Raw genomic sequence first — 19,668 nt, 5'->3', positions numbered from 1 at the left:
GTCTGTATGAGTTAGCTTTGACTTTGTCTCTTCTCTGAATCACTTTGGTGCAAAGGTTTGTGCCAGCTCAAGCAAAAGGAAGAGGTACTGGGGGATGGTGGGACTGCTTCATTAGCGGCAGCGCTGGCCTGTGTAGTTTGAAAGCATCTGTGAAATTGCGACCTGAGGAAGGGCTTCTTACCTCTGTCCCAACGCTGTACAAGGACAGTGATGTACAGATATGGCTCTACACCTTCCAAGAGTTGATCCTGGCATCTTCATGCAGCAGTGTATTAAGTCACTCTCAGAGAAAGATCTATGGACCAGGTCACTTCAGGCCCTGGTACTGCCTCAAAATTATTAGTTACTCTTTTATCTGGTCTCAGGCAAAGCTGAGTTAAAAGCTTGCAGCCATGATTCTCTTCATATGAATGCATAAAGTAGGGCTGTCAATGTACATGTTCTTATGCAACGTACGGATTGCATTAAAGGAAAATTTTGCTCTGAGTTCAGATACTGCTTTCCAAGTACAGTGAGCATCTGCATCATCACAGAGTATAGCCAAGGATGAGATAGCACACCAGTTATTTAATATTTGAGCCAATAAAAACTGTATCAGACCATCCCCAAGAAATATTTTTGTTGTTAAAATGGAGAGGACAAACAACAGTCTGGTAAAAGGAAGACCTAAAGCTCTGTGATTAAAGAGAAAGGAAATCTTCTGGATAAAAGAAAAATCTGAATAAATCTCCAAAGAGGGATCCCAATTACATAGGGAAAATAGAGTTTTCAAGACATAGACTTCCTGTAGTGCAGACAGGATGAAAGCCTAACAATTGCATAAGAGGTCTTCAGTTAAAAAGACTAAGAAAGTAAACCTCTAAAACTGATGCCAGGCACAAAATTGTATGTGTGCATTTCCAGTGGCTTTGAGTGGTGGGTCTGTTTGAGCTTTGATACTTTCCTTTATCACTTTACAAATATTTCATCTGCATTGTATGGCTTCAACACATCCAAAGATAGTGAGGTTTTTCTCTCTTTAAGTAGAATGATTGTACTCTCAGAGGAAAAAGTGTCTTCTCGTGACCACCCTCTGCCAGGAAACTTGTCCAGCATATGGCAAAAGAAGTGGGTAGGATCTTGGGATCCAGAGGTCCTGAAGAAGCCAGTGAGATTGAATGGAGCAGCCTGGTTTGGTGCATAGATGAGGATCTTGTTTGTGGTCTCCACCAGGCCCAGTGGTCATGTCCTGAACAGCTGTGTGCCTGGACCTGTGGAAGAGGCACCGGCTGAGCCACTGAACCACGGCACAAGAGATGCCCTTGCCGTAAGGTATCACCAAAACAAGAAGCTTAGCAACTGGGGAGTTGTGAAAAGAAAAACTAACAATCTCTTTTGAAAAGTGAACCTGGCCCAAGTCATTCCACACTATGGATGGCCAGGCTCAAGGACCTCGTATTTATTTATTTCACTTAATTCTCTTCGGTACACCACAGACTAAAGTGTGCAGTGGCAGCAAGAGATGCTTAAATACCATGGTGATGGGTGCTATAGAAAACCTTGCATAGCTATGGAAACCACAGTTGCAGTTATTCATCAGAACTGAGTATCTGGCAGCCTATGTCTATCCTTCAAGTTCTGGAAGATCATGAAAAAAAATACTTGTACACGGCATTATATTTCACAGCTTTCTTTTTACTTGGCAACGCACACTTATCTCTATTTGATAATAATAATGGTACATGTATTTTTAGACTAACATTATGTGATGGTAATTCTACTGTTACCCAATGTAATACAAGCTGAGAAAAATGCCTTTACAGAGAAGAATTCAGGAAATCAAATCAGATGTAACCTGGTGGCAGGTAGACGGGATTTATCTCAAAGTTTAAATAAACACGTTTTTCATTAAAAAATAAAGAAAACAATAGAAAGTACATGTCTGGATTATTCAGTCTTCACTTCTCGTGTTCAAAGAGTCTTCCTAATTGTCTGATTTTGCTATGCAGAGTGTACGAACAGAACATGTACTGTATCTGTCATGTCTTTGTAACCCAGAGGAATGAGAACAAGACTAAGAGCAAGGCATTTCAGAGCCCCCCGCATGGGTCTGCCAGTGGCTGTATCATCAGGGACAAGTGCCATTCCTTCTCTGCTCTCCTTTCTCATCTCCGAAATTAAGGCAATAACATAAGGCTGTAGATATCTGCATTAGAAGAAAAAAAAAAGTCAAATTAAGTAATAAAGTTGCTTTTCACTAGCGGTAATTGGCTGCGTTCAAAGCTATGGGTAAAAGTGAAATAAGCTGTGTTAGCATCACAATGCCTTTTGCTTTTACCTGTCCTATTTTTACACAGGCAAGCAGGTCAGCTTGCATTCCCAGGCAGCTGCCATGGCTCAGCTGGCAGCAGCATATTGCTGACTTTGTTGTTCATGCTGGGCAAACATGCTCCAAAAGCACTCAGTCCACAAGCCAGACAAGAGCTTGACAAACCATGGGTAAAATCCTGGCTCCAGATGAAATCTGTGGCAAACTTTCTGTAGATATAGGGGTATTCCTTACTTCCCTGCAGTCTTTCTGGGTTAGGACAGGGTCACCAGGAAATACTTCTTCCCCTCTTGTTCCTGCACTATCACCTCTCAAGCTCACCTGGGAAGCAGAGGCATACAAAGTAGAAACCTTGGATACTGCAGAGAAACTCGCAGAGGTGGTGGCTCTTTGTATGGGTGGTCCACAAACACAGTGAGGATTTCTACGTGAAATCCCTTTGTTAGCTAATTGTCTGGAAATTATCTGGAAATTAAGTTCAGTAAAGATACTTATTTGAAAAAAAAATCTGGAGTAGATAACAAGAATTGCAAAGGTTTATAGAGCCATGGGTGACAGACAAATGCAAGCAAATTACACTTAGTTTTCTTTCAAGGAGATCAAAGTCATAGGGCCTTCTTGGTAAAACATGCTAACCTTTATTTACATCGTGTTCCTTTGGTGCCTCCTACAGTTTTTTTGCAAATTCAAATCTCCTTACCCCCTCCCCAGAGGCTGTTGATCTCTAACTTGATTTAAGAGGCAGTTTCAACATCCCTTTCCACGGATTATTGACAGCCCTCTTCGCTCCCAAAATGGCAATGCCTCTGCAGTTAACCAGTTGCCCTCTGATGGACTGGGCTGGATAATTAGCAAATCACAGATGTAGCAACAAGTAATGCTTCTCCTTTTCCCATCTCATCTACCTCTGATGAATGAGGAAATCTCAGCATGAAGCTGTTCAGTGCTTAAACCTCATTACCTATCAATGTGAAAATGGACAGCAGCTCCTGCTACAGACACACAGAGAGATTTATAGATACAGCTTGTTACTGGCCCCAGGCTGGGACTGAATACCACAATAAGGTGTCTGAGGCCACTGGATTTCAAACCCTAGTTTCAAGGGGTGCTCTAACAATGTGAGTGGCAAAAAAGGAGCCAGAATTTGAATTAATTGTATTTTTCTCTAAAAGTGATCTTAGATCAGATCAGTTCCTATAAGGAGTACTATATTCCTTTCGATAAACTCCATCTGAGGTTACTGCTTCCAAATGCAGGCCCTAATAATGATTTAACTCAGAATCTACTAAGGCTTTTGGCAGATGTAGGAAAAAAAAAAACTTAAAAAAAAATTGTACAGCTACCCATTCATCTTTGTTGGGGAAAATCCTCAGTTATAGGCTCGAGCAGTGGAGATCATGTGTCTTTCACAGCTTGAAATCCTGGCAAAAAGGAACTTGAGGAATTTCAGCTATTCCACATGACACCGGGCTTGCCTTGCTACTTCCTTCTGAGTAATCTGCCCCCCAAAAGGAAAATCTGAAGCAGCGTGGCATTTGTACAGAGATGACTTTTTGCACTCAAGAGCTGCTCCCTGTTTATGGGACAACGCCAGCTTTCCCAGCCATTGCTCCAGTCAAGCAGGACAGCACGCAGCCTGCAGCAGAAGGAGGAATACCTCGCATTATTGTTCTCCCTGGGAAAACAGCATGACCAGGATACACGCTACTTTCCTTCTCTCCACAGATATATCTGCCTCCACAAAAGTGGCCGTTCTGGTCCAAGTCCAAGAGGTTTGGCCTGCAACGTAAACAGAAAATGTCTCACAGCTTGAAGCATTTCACTTGGCTGCTCCTCCCCCCCCACCACCACCAGAGACTTGTCGGGGACTGAGTGCAGCCAGAGGTGAGGGAGGTCCCTGGCCTGGCGCCAGTGGCCATTTTCTCCCCAAAAAGTTCAGAAATTCACCTGCCTTGAGTTGCTGGGACAAAGTAGCAGAAGTGGAAGGAGACAGCACGGAGAGGCGGGGAAAAGCAAGCCAGACGCGGGACTGATGATGGGGGGACAGGGAAGAGTCGGGGCAAAGAGGCGGGGAAGAAATCTGTTCTGGAACCAGGGAGGAACAAGACACAGCATCACTGCCTGCGTGACAGGCCTGCTCCCACAAAGGGTCTGGAGACAACCCTCTCTGGAATTAATTCCCCCAGCAAATATATCTTTAAGTGCTTTAAACCAGACCTGTTTTCAGCCAGGTTCCCCTTACACCAGAAACATCCGTTCAGGAAACTACCCACCGCCTGGTCCCCTCTGCCCGGCAGGGCCCGGCACTCGGCGTGGGCCCAAGCCAACTTTTTTTGAAGGCTCGCGTCTGTCTCTGCGCTATGTTGCCAGGTGCTGTCTCAAAGCCACTGAACCAGACAAATCCGCACTTGTTCCTCGCTCCTCGACATTTCCTTCACGGGATCGGCGTCGGCAGAGGCGAAAGGGATTGGCCGCCGCAGCGGCGGCTCCCGGCGGATGCAATGTGGAGCCCCCGTTTCAGAGCAGGGGTGCCTGAGCACTTCTGCTCCTTTTTTATCGTGTGTCACCAGCAAAGCGGTCTCACACAGAAGGAAGCATCTCAAGTATTTGGCAAACTTGAGCTGAATCTGCAAAAGATGTTATTTCCAGCCCTTGGAAAGCAGCGTGCGTACCTTGGGCATGACCAACCCCAACGCACAGCCCAGGGCTGCGCTCAGGTGATGGTGCCATGGGCAGCCTGGGGCAGGCTGGCCTTATCAGGGTGACCACACACCCACACTTCTTCACTTCCCCTCAGCTGCTCCGGCCTGGCCTCCTCCTCCGGGATTTTGGCAGCATGCTGACAGGGGACACCTCGGACGGCCTGCACGTGCCGGTTGGTGCCTGCCAAGCAGGGGCACTTCTGCTGCTGTAGGATGACCGGACCTCTGAAACGCCTCACCCTCCCTGTCCGTCACTGAGTGCTTGCATTTTTCTCCCTCATACTGTCGTTCAAAATAGAGAAGTGGAATACTTCGGCTGAAAAAATAGCCTTTCTCTTTTTTCCTGAAGGCTTTCTTTATATTTGTGGAAAGACTTTCTACTGCCAGTCCAACCTCCGGGGTGAATGGATACACATATTTTGCTGAGGTGCAAACTAAAGTACCAAGGGCCGTTGAGGTTTTTATTGTGCTTTTTACCTGACATCGAACAATTTGTCTTAGGTGTGCCTGCTGCCAGGCCTGTGCTGCTCCCTGCATCTAGGAAGGACCCTGCGTAAATGTAACTCAGCATAAAAACAAGCTCTTGAGAAAGAAAGACATACTTGACACCGCTGCAGGGCTGGTTCAAGGATCCTGAAGCTGTGTCCTCCATCCCTTCCCTCCCCTTCCCCCCTCCAAAGACCCAGCCTTCTGGTTTTACAATGGAAGACACATGTCCAAAAAACATGTGTCTAGGTGTAACATGAGTGAAGCTTCGTATAGAGATGCTTTCAGTGGACATTTAAGGCAGACGCACATCTTAACACTGGGTGTTTAGGCTCCCTCTGTAGCCAGAGGAGGTTGCTCTGGAGGGTGAAGGGAAACGTGACCCAGCCTGGGTGCTCTAGGGCTCAGAGATGCTTTCCCCAGACCACCAAGGAAATGTGGGACTGGACAGGGAGTTATTCTGTGATTCTCATCAGCACAGGGTAGAAAGCTTTTTTCCCTCTTTCTTCCCACCAGTTCCTCTGTTATATATAAGCCAAATGAATTCCTGTATGACCCAATAGTTTGAACTAATTTTGAGAACACCATTTTTACTACTTTTAATGATGCTCCTTCAGTCACAGGAGGTTCTTTGTGTTTCCAGAAATGTCATCTGCCTTAGTCCTGCTACATTCAGCTCTCCTTACCTAGAATATTGAATTAAGGGATTTTGTTCCTTTTATTTGGTAATAGGAACAAAAAGCTCTATCCTGTCAATATTTTATGAAAGCAGCATCCATAATTAGGGCTAGATTTTAGCAGTAACTAGCCCTCACTTTGCTCTGTGTTTCAGAGTCTCTGTGATCTAGTTGCCTAAGCCCCCTTTTCAAGAGTGATATCAACCTGTAGGAGCAATCTCAAGGAAAATTGCTTAATTCGCCAAGACATGCAGTTACATACTTATCTCCAAAGGCGCATGCAGTCCTGCAAAAGTCAGTGGTGTTCCTCATGTGCATGAAATGAAAAGTGTATTTCAGTCCTTCACCGAACCACCATCAGGGCAGAACTGCCGCTCTCATGCCATCAGTCAAAGTGAACATTGCCTGATCCTCTCAAGTAATGATCATCTGAAACAGCCTTTCAGTCCACTGAAAGAAAGACAAAAAATTAGCAGTAAAAATATTCCCTCTTTTAGAAAGGTCAAATGCACAAAAAATAAATTTTTGAAGGAATGTCGGACGACCCCCAGAGCCTCTCACAGGCAATTTTCCTGCCCTTGCACTGTTTGGAGTTTTAATTGCCTCTTTGGGGAGGTGCTGGTAGCCGTCTGAAAGTGCAGTCACAATTCAGCAACTTGGCACATGTGACTCCTCCGAATATGGGAGCAATTAGCAAAAAGCGATATGGTGAATGGTAGCATAAGCACCGGATTCTGGACAGCATTCAGAGGAGAAATCTAAACCAGAAGAGAGCGGAGCAGATGGAAATCCAAACAAGCTTTCACAGAAATAAAACGTATCAGCTATACTTAGATAATGAGAATCTAACATTAGAAGATTGAATTCAGAGTCACCATCGCACTTCTAAACCTTGCTGACTGAATGGGTTGTAGCAGACAGCGCAAGTTCACAAAAGCTGTTTGTGAAAAAAAAAAAATATCCAAAATGCTTGGTAGAAGTAGCTTTAAAGACTTCTGGGAGAATTAAGTGAGCCCAGACTGGGCAAGGAGCACATTGGTTCTTAGTGGAGAGGAAAAAAATCCGTATTGTAGGCATTAGTTATTTATTTAAGACTGTAAAGATGTGGGTATACCTATAGGATCTAATTTCCTAGATAATTTTTTTTTATATTGTGCATATAGCATTGTTTTCAGCAACCTGCAGGATGCTGTGAGATGTTAACAGTAGGTTTAAGACATCAGCCAGTGAGCAGTTTTTGCTGGGGACAGCAAGTCCCCAAGTCATTAAATCTTTCCCGTTTCAAACAACTGCAAGCTGCATTTGTCCTAAATCATGCCTCCCCAGCCCAGCTATGTTTGCCTTAATAACTGGAAATCAACTGTTTGTAACCAGGACAGTACTGTCTCCTGGGACTATTACACTTCAAATAGCTTTTGCCCTGTCAGCGAGATCCCCGCTCTCTGCAACGCTCGAATGCGGTGCCTGACCACCTCCATTGTGTCTGGGGGTTGCTGTTGTGCCCTGACGGAGGCTGGGCTGGCCCGCTGCTGAGGCAGGCAAGCGTACGACAGCAGAGAAAAGAAAGAAAGAGGAACGAAAATTGGGAAGACTCTGAAAAGGGAAGAGGGCTGATACAGTAGGGTAGAAGGTAAACATGGTGGCTAGAAAAACAAGACGAGGCGCAAGCAGCTGATCGATGAATTAGCAAGGGCTAATTAATTAGTGAGCAACTCCAGAGGGCAATGAAATTAAATAGTTAATTATGCAATGGAGCAAACAAAGAACAAATTAATTAAATGTATAAGGATCTACCAGATGCTCTGATTATTTAAGGCAAAACATGGTTAGTGAAACTATTTATTCTCTGGTATTTCAATTATTCATGGTATCTCTGGCCATGGAGATTACAGCCTGCTTAAATGCAAGGTCCAACCACGTGCATTTAAAAAGCATTTATCTTAATAGTGCCAGTGAGATGAGCGGGACACTGATGGGAAGTGGTAGGGGCCACAGGTGTTCTGAACAAAAAGTCTTCAAAGAAGACACTATAACAAGATAATATATAATATGTTGCTTTCTTTTTTTTTTCTTTTTTCTTTTATTTTTTGAATAATCAATTTGAATTGTTACGGCTGAGAATGGAAGTTGGAAATGTTAGGCTCTTGCTGCCCCTGACAATGGAAGCTTTACTGTGTCTGAAGCAAGGTAATTCAAACAGATACAATTGCTTATTCTTTGGTTAGCTTTAAACCTCTGGAGGAAGCTAGGCTTTTTCAAAATGAATGATTAACAAAGCTCAAATAATTTCTAATGCTTAAAAAATGTCCTTTTCTGCTTACCTGTAGATTAAGCTCTTGATAAACCCACTGTACCATCTCTACTGTCTGAAATGATTTGGGGTTACTTTGTATCTCTGCTTTTCAAGTATGGCAATGTCCTCCTACAGTCTGATCTGCTTGCATTGCCTGCCTGTTCTTTCCATTGGAGGCTTCCTATTTATTTTTGGAATGTTTGTTCTGTAAGTGTTTTCCATTTTCCTCTCTGTTAAGTAGATTTTGATCTCAGGTGTGATGACATTAAATTGAAGTCATTCCTTTTCTCTCATTAAATGTTCCTGATGAACACAATTGGCCCGTGTGACCATTCTTGGGGATATTTATCTATGGCATGAAAACTTTTACTTGCATGAATAGCCAGAGCACACAGCCTGAACACTTTGAGGATTCAGCCAGGAGCTCCTCACTGCATTTAACAGCAGTTTTCTCAGTTGGGAGGTGGTTGGCAGCAGTTGTCTGTATTTGAAAAGTAATAGCAAAGGTAGCATTGTGTGTATCATTCATCTATTCTCATCACCTGCACATAAATGTCTCCCTCACCTAATACTTCACAGCTCTACAGGACACATTTATTGTCTTAAATGTGAGAGCTACAGCAGAATAAGGGCTTAAATAAACCACAGGTGTGAAAAATTCCAACTGGCAACTTCAAACTAACCACCGTGAAGCATAAAAAGACACTTGTCAGAGCTGGAAGGAGCAGTTTGATTAAATCATTGCTTCAGCCCAGATATGTTGGGCCTAATTCTCCTCTCCCACTAGATGACTCACGTAAAGCGTGGGCAATTGCTCTGCTGTAAGTCTAGTGTGGTGGCACTTGGACTCTGGAGCTCTAATTATGCCTGTCTGACACCACAGAGCTAAAATGTGCAGCTGAACAGATTTATGGTGCTACACTCGTCTGAGGTGAATAACTGCTCCTACTCATGGTCTGGGATCGCTAAACTAAAGCGGAGAGAATTTTAGTAGCCAACATTGCCCTACTGTTGAAAGCAACAAAACCTGCCTGAACTGCTGGTGAGGCAGACAACAAGAGATGGATCTTTTTTAAACTGTGTTTTTCTTGGTGCTAGTTGCTAGGGAGGAGCTAGAGTGGCATGTACGTGATGTATCGCAGTTGAAAGCTCTGCTGCCATCAAATTTTATGGCCCCGGCCTCTGCTCTCTGCCACTTCTGGCCCACCTAGAATCCCCTCCTGGCAATAGTCTCTCATTGCTCACAGCAGTGCAGAGCAGGGCAAGGTAGCTTGCAGAGCAAGCACCTCCTGCCTGCTCTCCCTCTCCTGTTTTGGCTCCCTTAGGGAGGAGAGGTATGGTAGCTGCTTTAGGCACGCCAAGTATGCACCTCCAGTGAGCAGGCTGAAGGGGTGCATCCTCCTCAGAGACATCTTCTGAAGACCATGGCAAAGGAGGACAACCAGCACACCAGCCCTTTCCAGCCCCAGCCCTGGTGCACAGCAGTGGCCAGCTGGAGAATGCAGATGCTGCATTGCTGCCTACATGAGCAGCATGCCCAGGAAATGTAGGAAAAGAGGGTGGGTTTTTTTTTTACAGTGTGAAATGCATCAGTGCAATACTATTAACGTCTCTGAAAAACATCAGCATGAATAGTTAGCGTTACATTACTTTGAGTACTACTGAGAAAAGTGTTAGCCATCGAGCCGATCTATGTTAGTGAAAGCCATGTGATCCATTTTGTTCTTAAGTTGATACTACTGCAGTTACAAGAGACAATTTGCAAATGCCTGGCTGTTTCATAAAAGCCAACGTACTTGGACTCACAGCAGGTACTAATTTTGCGTGCATCTGCTGAGCTATGCATGGCACCAACCTGTTTTTAATTACACCTGTACATCAGGCTCAAAATGTGTCTGTGAACAGGAATGATAAAAGGTAGGCAGAACAGGATGTCATGTATTTCCCATCACCTTTCCCTGGCTGGATGCCCACAGAAGTAAGAGGAAATTCCCTTCTTCTATACTGAAAATGTAAGGATTTACTAAGCTTTGCACTGCCAACAACAAGGTGTAATCACCACTTCCTTAAGGAAACATGCATGTGTTAACAGGGGTGAGCAGGGGAGCTCCAAATAGCTTTCCAAACCTTCCCTACCACTGATCTGTAAAGGGCCACAAGTTAGCCTTTGCTTTGTTATATTTCACTTGCACTGAAATGTATAGGTTAGTTGACTTAATATCCCAACTTCACTATAAAATAAAATATGTGAAAGCAGGGGTGACCAGGGTTTTTTCATGCCTGGAATAACAAAGACAAAGTTAAACAACACTTCTCTCTTCTACTATTTCACCCAAGTATAGCAAAAAAAAAAAAAAAAAAGTTTATACACAATTATACAAATAAAATAATTCAAACTAGAGCTAAAGAGATGGCCAAGACACTTGAAACACTGGACAGAGTGATTCAAAAGCTGCTAGACAGTCCAAAGAAATATTTTTCCTGAGGCACTTCCCTCTGAAAGAAAAGTACTAAGCCATTTGTGATTGTACCTTCAAGTCATTCCTTTAATTTATTTCTGTCACTTGAAATTGTTTCTTTTTTTAATTGCATGAAAAATTGTGCACTGTAAAAACTGTGGTGTGTGCCAAGAATGTGTACGCATAGTCAGTATATAAAACACAAGAACAGGGGAAGAACAATTGCTTTTGTTATTCTGGAGTCCAGTGAGACTTCACATGCTACCTCAGCTACTTTGCATCAAAAAACATCACTTACAAATTAGTAATGATGCATACAGATTTAAAAGATAAAGAAGTAATTCACTAGCCCCATCTATTTTAGTATAAGTGAAAGTTGTTGAAACATTTTGATCCTATTGCTTATTCCTACAATATTTCTTGGGTCTTTCGGGTCTTTCAGTAGAACCTGCATGAATTAACCAAGCAATAACCAAGTGATAAAAAGCATTCATGCAATCAGCCTATCTGGCAATGTGGGGCTTGAATTTGTGTGCAGGTAACCTCAAGCTCCTGGCTTTGGTAACCCGGTCTGTGCTCTGCATGGTCCAGGCTGATGCAGGACAGCATCCCTGCCTTGTTCCCGGGATGGCTGCCCCTCTGGCAGCCCCAGAGGTAGGGGCTGGGGGGCACTCCCTGGTGCCTGCCATAGTTAGGGGAGGAGAAGGGATCGGGGCCAATGCATTTCACCACTTAATATTTGTGTCCAAGTTTTAATGAGTTTAGTCAGAGACCTTGGAGACTGTAGTCCTGAATTCCTGCTTTCCTCAGTCAGGCACTCATCCAGTAGAAGCTGTGGTTGTAGCTGCCCTGGCACCATCTTTGCTCTCCTGGAGTGTGATATGAAAAAATCCCGACTCTTGCAGTAGAGGGAAGGGCCTTTCAGTATAGTTCACCCTTGAAGTGAGAGAAAACAAAATAAACAAGAAATAAGTTTGCAATCCAAAGACTCCTGAATGCCTCTGCCCCCAAGGTTTCCCTCCTTTGTAGCCCCATGATCCAAATATTCCCTGGATTTTTTGCATGCCTTTTCAATTTATGCCACCAGCTGTAATTTCAGTTTCATGGCAACCAGGCTAAATCTCAACCACTTTCAGCAGCGCCCTGCCAGGTTCTACTCTTTATGAGCCCTAAAGTTTACAGAGGTGGTACCTTCACCTCTGCCCGTTGTTGCTGAGCAGATGCATTCACTTCTGAAGGTTAAAAAGTATTTCTGTTTTTAAAGTTTTATCCTATTTGCTTATTTCATTTGTCAGTGGATGTAAGTCTTACATCACACTTATTTTTTCTTTTAGTTAAACTGCAATTTTCATACAGCACTTTCTTTGTTACCTGAATACATTTTTTGTGCCCTTTTGCTCGGCTGCAGGAATCCAGACAAACAAGTGTTAATTCCCCATGATGTTTTCCAGCTGACAGGCCTAATTGATTTGATTTCCACTGTTTGCACAAGTGACCCCCGTCAACCCGTCATCACTACTTCTTTTTGATACCTGAGCTTTACTTTCTACTCTCACATTCCACTTCAACAAGTAATAAAGAGCTTATTAGGAAGGAAGAAGCTCATTATTTGTTTTCTAAACTGTGCTCCATGGGCAGCAGATTCAGTGTGTTATAGCCCTGTATTATTAATCAATACAAACCATTTGCTTCTATTAGGTTACCAGCATCTTTTATCATCAGACTGAAGTTAGGAACCTGTTTCTTTGTGTTTTGCTACCCACGCTCCAGCTAGACTAGACAGAGATAAAAGGCAGCTGAGTAATATTTTCCTGAGATCCCTGATGATGCACACAGATGGCCTGTAACAAATGAAATATGCAAGGTGACGGCTGGAGTTCTCCTCACTCCAAGTTCAACTTTTATGGCTTAGAGAGCATTTCAGTCCTTATGCCACAGCTTCATGGAAGAGAGATTTATTTACTTATCTGTAACAAGTTTTGTGAATCTTCGCCTCCTATGGCCGTTAATGGTTGCAATTGGAAGTAGCCCAGTACTCTCACTGTACTTCTTCTTTCCTTCATTAAAAAACAGTTGGGAAAAAAATGTATTAAAAAGAGCAAGAAGGCAATGTGGGGCTTGAGAAATCTAAAAAGAAACACCAGAGAAGTTTTTTATCTGTGTGAAACAAATTGCAAGGCTGAAGAATCCCATTAAGGGTTTCAGCATATGTAAAAACAAGCAAACAAACAAAATCCAACACATATTAAGTCAAATGAAAAGTTATATGTTGGTAGCACAGAAAGAAAAAAAAGCCCTTTGGAATAAAGTAAACACAGATCTGTTTACAGTGCCTGAAAGAAACAAATATATTTGTTCTGGCCTATTACTGTGTCTTCTCTGAGACAGCCTTATCAGATCACAGTCCAGCTGGTGACTGTGTCCATCAAATGCACTTTTGCTAATGTATTAAATAATCTGACGATAATGCCTGACTATGGCTCATAGTCTAGTGAGCAAGAATTCATCCAATTTGAAATGAACATAGATTTAAACACATTAACTCTTAGCCTTCCTCACCCCCGGCCTCTTAACCTAGTGACAAATCATCTTAAAACAATCCAAATATCTTCTGCAAGAAGCTAGAGTCAAAAAGTGACTTAGCACTGTTAAACTGCAGAACAGTTCTGGTAAAGCAGAGGTTCTTTAACTGCTTATGTGGCCTGGACACATAAGCCAGGAGCAGCTCATCACCGTGCCAACATCCGTGTCCTCAGGAAACTGCAGGTGCAGAGAGAGAAAGATAGAAAAAAAAACCACCCCAAAACTGAACTGCCGCCTGGGAACAGTCACTCTCCCATGAAAGTGGTTTTATGTGTCGCTCCACTGGGGAAAGGGTGGCCACAGACAGTATGTGGCCCCGCAGAAGACTGCTCTGCTGTGGAGATGCCCCACTCCTAAGAGTGGTCCCTTCTCCAGATCCCGGGACAGAAGAGGACAGTGGACAGCCCCAGAGAAAAGAGGTACCAGGTAGCCAGGGGGAATGGGACTGGGGACCCCCAATTGTCCTAAGACAAACTGGGCCCCTGACCCGGCTCTGCTGGTTGCAGTACCAGTAAGAACAAAGCACTGGTACCCTGCTAGGAGTGCTGGGATGAAGAGGAGGTAAGGAGATTCACCTTTGAGATGATCTTGTGGAAGCCAAGTGGGACCATCAGTTATGACACACAGATGCTGAGCAGAGCAGATCTGATGGTTCTGAGCGACTGCTGAATGGCACATGACCCTCATATCACGCATGTCACGTCTTCAGAGTCTGATGGGAAGGAATCTCTCTTAAAGTTTCCAGATTTGTCTTTTCTGGGCTGGACTAAAGTATTTACCTAGGTGTATATCCATTTTTCAGCTTCAACCACTTACAGAGTGATCATTTAAAATAGATCAATACATTACGTATGCATAGAAAATATACTGTCTTCTATATATAAACCTAAGCCATTTCCTGCCTATATGGAAAGTATGGGTATTGTCTGCTGTGTGAAAAAAAGAAAAAAAAGGATATGCTCCAGTTTTTCCATTTATTGTCCAGAACATACCCGCATATCAAATGGTTTCTGATTGAAAACAGCCTCTTAATGCATTACATGTAAAAATAACCCATTATTGTGTAATATATGATATGCCCTTTCCTCTTTAAGGCAAAGCAGTGCTTGCAAATATGTCTAGACAGCGTGATGGAAAAGCACAAATTGGCCTCTAACTATTGCCGCCCACTTATCAGACAAACCTGGAATAAAATTTAAGATGTTACAGACTCACTCTTTGCATGACATCTATAAGGGGGTTGTCTCTCTGAGACACAAAGGCTTCGTTGCTTACTGCAAAGCAGAAGTATCAAAATCTCTGTTAGTAAGAGCATGACTAGCATACCTTCATGGCCTGATGAGAATTGCCAAGTGACTGAAGTATTCCAGTGTTTCCTATAAGCAGCTGTATGTCCTATGTATGGACACTGTTTAAAAGTCTTCTTTCCATGCTGCAGATTAATTAGTCACCTGCTGACACTCCAGACATTATCAGAATTAAGAATCTATTTGTCAAATTTTGGAGGAATGCTTTTAAGTCCTGACTTCATCTTTCTACCCTGCACCTGACCACTGTTTTAAAAAGTTTTTTAACTCCTTGCATTTGTGTCTGGTAATAAAGTTGTCTTTGACAAGTTTCTCTTTGTAAAAAGATAATTTTCCTCCTCTGGCACACCTCTTTGCTACCTTGTCACGGCAGGAAATCAACTTTGTTTGTACTTGTGCTGAGGAGTCTCAGGATGCAATGTACATCTTGGATAACAGCATTTGGGTTTTTTTATTCTTCTGTTCTTCTCCTCACCTTTAGACAATAATGACAGGGTAAAAATGGTAATGGAAAGAAAGAGCAGCAGAAGGACAAGAAAAATCAGTTGTTCAATCAAGAGTTTTTATCTGATGCCATTTATTTCCCACTTGCAAAATACTTTGTTTTTATTATTCAGAAAATGTTAGTCTTCCTTGTGATGAAAAGAGAAATGGTGAATCAACAAAGTGGGTGATTTTTGTATAAAGGGTGTGCTAGATGGTGTTTATATAGTTTGCAAGCACTTGCATGTTCTCATCTGTGTATGTGTAAGGTATTGGTTTGCAGAAAAAGTCATTGACCCTGGTCCCAGAGAAGTTATAGGAGCATTGTCACATTTGCATGCCTGAATGCTCAGACACTGTGGCACTGAAAGCCAGGCTTTGGTTGGGATGTACAAGCCCTATGCAGGGATGGGGTACTGGAGTAACGTACTGACACCCACTGTAGACTCTTTGCTTTACTGTTTTGCCTTCTCCTTCTACAGAGTGTTATCCTTAGGTAGGTCAATGGACAGGTAGCAATGTCAAACTATGTTTTGGTCTAAACACCTACCAATGAATAAGTCAAATGGTCAGGAAGCTGGATTTATTTGGGTGAATGAAGAAACTAATAACTTTGCAGTCATCTGGAGCCTGTGAGTCAGCACAGACTAAACTCTTGTTCACCACTTCAGGAAGGTCTTTCCTATACACGTATATGCGCACAAACACTCCCACAGGTATGCACACATACATAGGCACAGCTAAGAGGTAACCTGAACAGGACCATTTTTCCTTTTGTTTTGTTTTGGAAAGCCAGTATAAAGTTTCTCTGAATGGAGGAACAAGGAAAATGGCATATACAAAACTACTGTCGCTCCCCATACAACCAAATCGCTGATGGACTTTGCAAACATCACAGTAGTTTTGACACAGATGCCCCTGTAATTTGAGCCAAGAAGCTTTTCACTATCCACCAGAAATGCCCTCATGTTTGAGCTCTGAATTCGCCCATTTGTGTAAGGGAGGTTGCAGCTGTGGCTTTGCTGCTGGGACAGGCAGAAAATCAACCCAGGGAATAATCTGCAAGATAATCGCCAAGAGGAGGCACTTTCCAGTTGAGTTTTGAAGTTACATGCGGTCTGCCAATGTGCTTTGGATTTGCTCTGCTATTTTTAAAAATATAAGAAACATCCAAGCCTCTGCCCAGCCCTCCCCGTTATGTTTGGTGCACTCATCGTGGTTGGCCTCCTGTCCGAGGCAGGAGATCAGTCAGGAAGTTAACCAGGGGTCCAGATGCTGCTCTTGGAAACGCTCATGCCAGAGCCAGGCTTCCATGCATTTCGGCTGCCAAATTCCCTCCACACAAATGTCCACAGTTTCTGGCTCTTGCGCTGGGGTAGTTAGAGGAAAAGCCTGAAGAAGAATGTTTTCTACTCTACAATTAACAGGGAGGAGCAGTGCCAAGGGAGTAATACTGCTGACATACGCTGGCATGCTTTGCAATATGAGTTACTGCTTTCCAGCCATAGAAAGTTCGTGTTTGACGATGAAGATTTGCACCCTTGATGGGACAGGCAGTACACTTGGCACACTATGCCCTGAGGAAGGGAATTTGGTTAGGCTGCTTCCCACTTACAGGTAACACTGAGATATAGATGCCTACACACATTTATGTGTCAGATAAATTTCGTAATCCCTACCCCCCAACTTCCTAGCAAAGACACTAATCTTACAATAACTGCTTACAATGTAGAACGTGGTTGCTACCAATCTAGCAATTTATTTTCCTTCAGGCTCCTGAAATCCCATCCTGTGGAAAGCTAGGACTATATTTCAGGCTCTGAATTATTTTTTTTCTAAACGGGGCCTAGTTCTGCATAGACTTGTCTGTGAGGCTCTTGCTGCCATGCGGGGGACTCCGGCCCTTTGCTGAAAGTCCAGCTCTGCAGGTACTGAGAGGGCTTTTCTTCAGACACAGCACTTGAAGGCTAGGGCTGCTTTTGGTGAGCATAGACTATACTACCTACTCATAGTAGGAAAAAAATACAACTGAAAAAATGAATCCAAACAGGTGTACCTTCCTCCATCATGATTTCAAGCCATGTTTAATCATTATGCTTCAAATAACTTTTCCCCTGACAAGAAGGTATCTGAGACTGCAGGATCTATGAACACCATCAGAATGGGGCATCATTTATTTGGACCAAACCTAAGGCTCACCAGAGCACACATGGGCACATACCCCTCTGGGACAAGAAAGTGTGAGATTTCAAATCCACAGTCACATTAGCACTTTCTAGGACATTAATGCTTTTAACACTCCGAACCATGGAGTTCTTTTCTTCCAATTTTAGATTACTCACTCAGATCTCCATTGCAACTGTGGACCTTGAGCCCATAAAAGGTGATGCGGGTAGTGAATCCTTACAGATCTGGTTGTCGTCTGAGGCCTGATTTTCTTTCACAGATCTCTTTCAGATCCCTTTGGAGTGTCTAGTTTGTCAGTTCTGAGCTACGCCAGAGCTGCATTTCAAATTACAGCTAATGGATATCCAAATAATCTAAAAAGAAAAAGGTTGTTCAATCTAACACGGATTCTTTTACCCTAGAAGAGATAACAGCAAATGTGACAATTGTAATCACAAAAGGAATTGCTGCCAGAAGTTTTAAGCAGCTAAAAATGTAGCAGAGAGGAGAAGGAGGTAGGATTTAGGACAAAGGCTGGAATTCAACATTAGATATAACAGTAAGTATCTACACTTACTGTCATAAAGATCTTCCCATCAAAAGCATGTGCTAAAAGTCCCGGTGTGCACAGCAAACCCTGCACTACTTTAACTGGCCTATTTAGGGCCCGTTTCGCTTAGTGCACCCCTTGGTAAGACATGGTGGCAGGACTCCCTTTTTGCTCATACCTCTATATTCAGTGGCAGCACTTCTCACAAATGCCAGTAAAGGCTCGGGCACTTCATCCAAGATTTTATCTTTCGTTTAGTGGCATTTTGGCTTCAGTTTCACTACCCTGCTGACAAAGACATTTGAGCATTTTTATTGACTCAGAAATCTGGGCATTAAGACTCATCTTTATAGTTCACCAAAAAGTAAATGTTTCAAAATGTAAAATTCCTCATACAGCTTTTAAACTTTATAGGCTGAACAGTGAGTGCTATAAAATTATTTCTTTCAGTAGTGGAAGCTCCATTTTATAGAAAACAGTAACCATTAATTCTGCTTGCTAAGAGTAAATGAACAAAATGATCTACTCTATGAAAAAGGAGGATTTGGTCATCATAATAGAAGTACAAATTTTTCACATCCTCTCTTTTCAAAAGGTCTACTCTTTCACCGCTCATGGGTTTTACTACACAGTCATGTGTTAACAGAAGAGTGATTTTGTGCATTTTAATGCAGTTGGAATGAAATGCGGAAATGGGAATGAGTGAAGGACAATTTGGAAAGTAGTTTTTTCCTCTTCTTCACTGTAGTACTTGCCTACTACCTGGAAAGAACTTAGGAAGTTAGCTGTGGAGCATCAGCTACATCCTTGTAGCACCTAGCTGGTGTTTTCCTACTCTTAAAGGCATCTAGTGCTGGAGATTCCAGAATTTCTCCAGCCAATCCATTACAGGGCTTCATATTCTTACTCTCACAAAGGTTGGGTTTTTTTTCCTTAGTGTCTCGTAAGAATATTCCCTATTTCAGCTTAAACCTCTTCCTGTCTCTCCAGCTCACCACAAGCTAACACAGGCAAATTCACCCGCTATTTGCAGTAACCCTTTAGATATTTAAAGACATTCTCACTATTCCCTCTATCTCCTTTTCTTTACAGTAAGCAAATACAGTTTGTCCAGTCTTTCCCCCACGGGTAATGTTTGCTGTAGCTCTGGTGACTGCTACAGTGCTCTGGACCCTCCCCAGACTTATCTGCATCTTTCTTACGTGCTGTGACCAAACTGAATCCAATGAGATCAGATTCATAGAGAGTCAAAATATCAGTGTTACTTACAGCCTTCCATCTCTTGAGTAACTTTTCTAGCACTGGTACTGGGCACATCACAGCCCTCAGACTGTATGACCTGTATATAGTATTTGCATGGCCCCAGACATGCTTCAGCAATCTCTAGCACATATATGGCATCCCTTCAAAGGGAACTATAGGCCCCTTGCCTCCACTTTTGTGTGAGAACCTGGCCCAAAATAATCTTGCTTTCATCTCAATCAGACAATTTAGCTTCCCCTTTTTGCTCCTCACAGCCACACAGGACAAGATGATGCACCGTGGCATTCACTGAGCTCTCCTTGTCTGCAGAGAGCAAAATCCTTCACGTGAGGGAACTGCATGTCGGAAGGATTGATAATTCAGCAAGTTCTCCTCACATAAATCATCTAAC

The 19,668-nt window shown here is 43.0% G+C and overlaps 1 long non-coding RNA gene across 1 annotated transcript in view; it reads right to left on the bottom strand.

The window, feature by feature from the left end:
- Positions 1 to 1,653: 1,653 nt before the first annotated feature.
- LOC147602264 (uncharacterized) overlaps positions 1,654 to 19,668 on the bottom strand; it is a 69,751-nt gene continuing 51,736 nt past the window's right edge. The window contains exons 2-3 of the long non-coding RNA XR_015261032.1: positions 3,966 to 4,087; positions 1,654 to 2,185 (exon numbers count right to left, since the gene is read on the bottom strand). This is a non-coding gene — a long non-coding RNA (uncharacterized LOC147602264). The remainder of the gene's footprint in view (positions 2,186 to 3,965; positions 4,088 to 19,668) is intronic.

This window comes from Chlamydotis macqueenii, chromosome 1 (assembly GCF_036417535.1).
Source record: "Chlamydotis macqueenii isolate bChlMac1 chromosome 1, bChlMac1.mat, whole genome shotgun sequence".
NCBI lineage: Eukaryota > Metazoa > Chordata > Aves > Otidiformes > Otididae > Chlamydotis > Chlamydotis macqueenii.
This window is presented reverse-complemented; position numbering and strand designations above follow the sequence as displayed.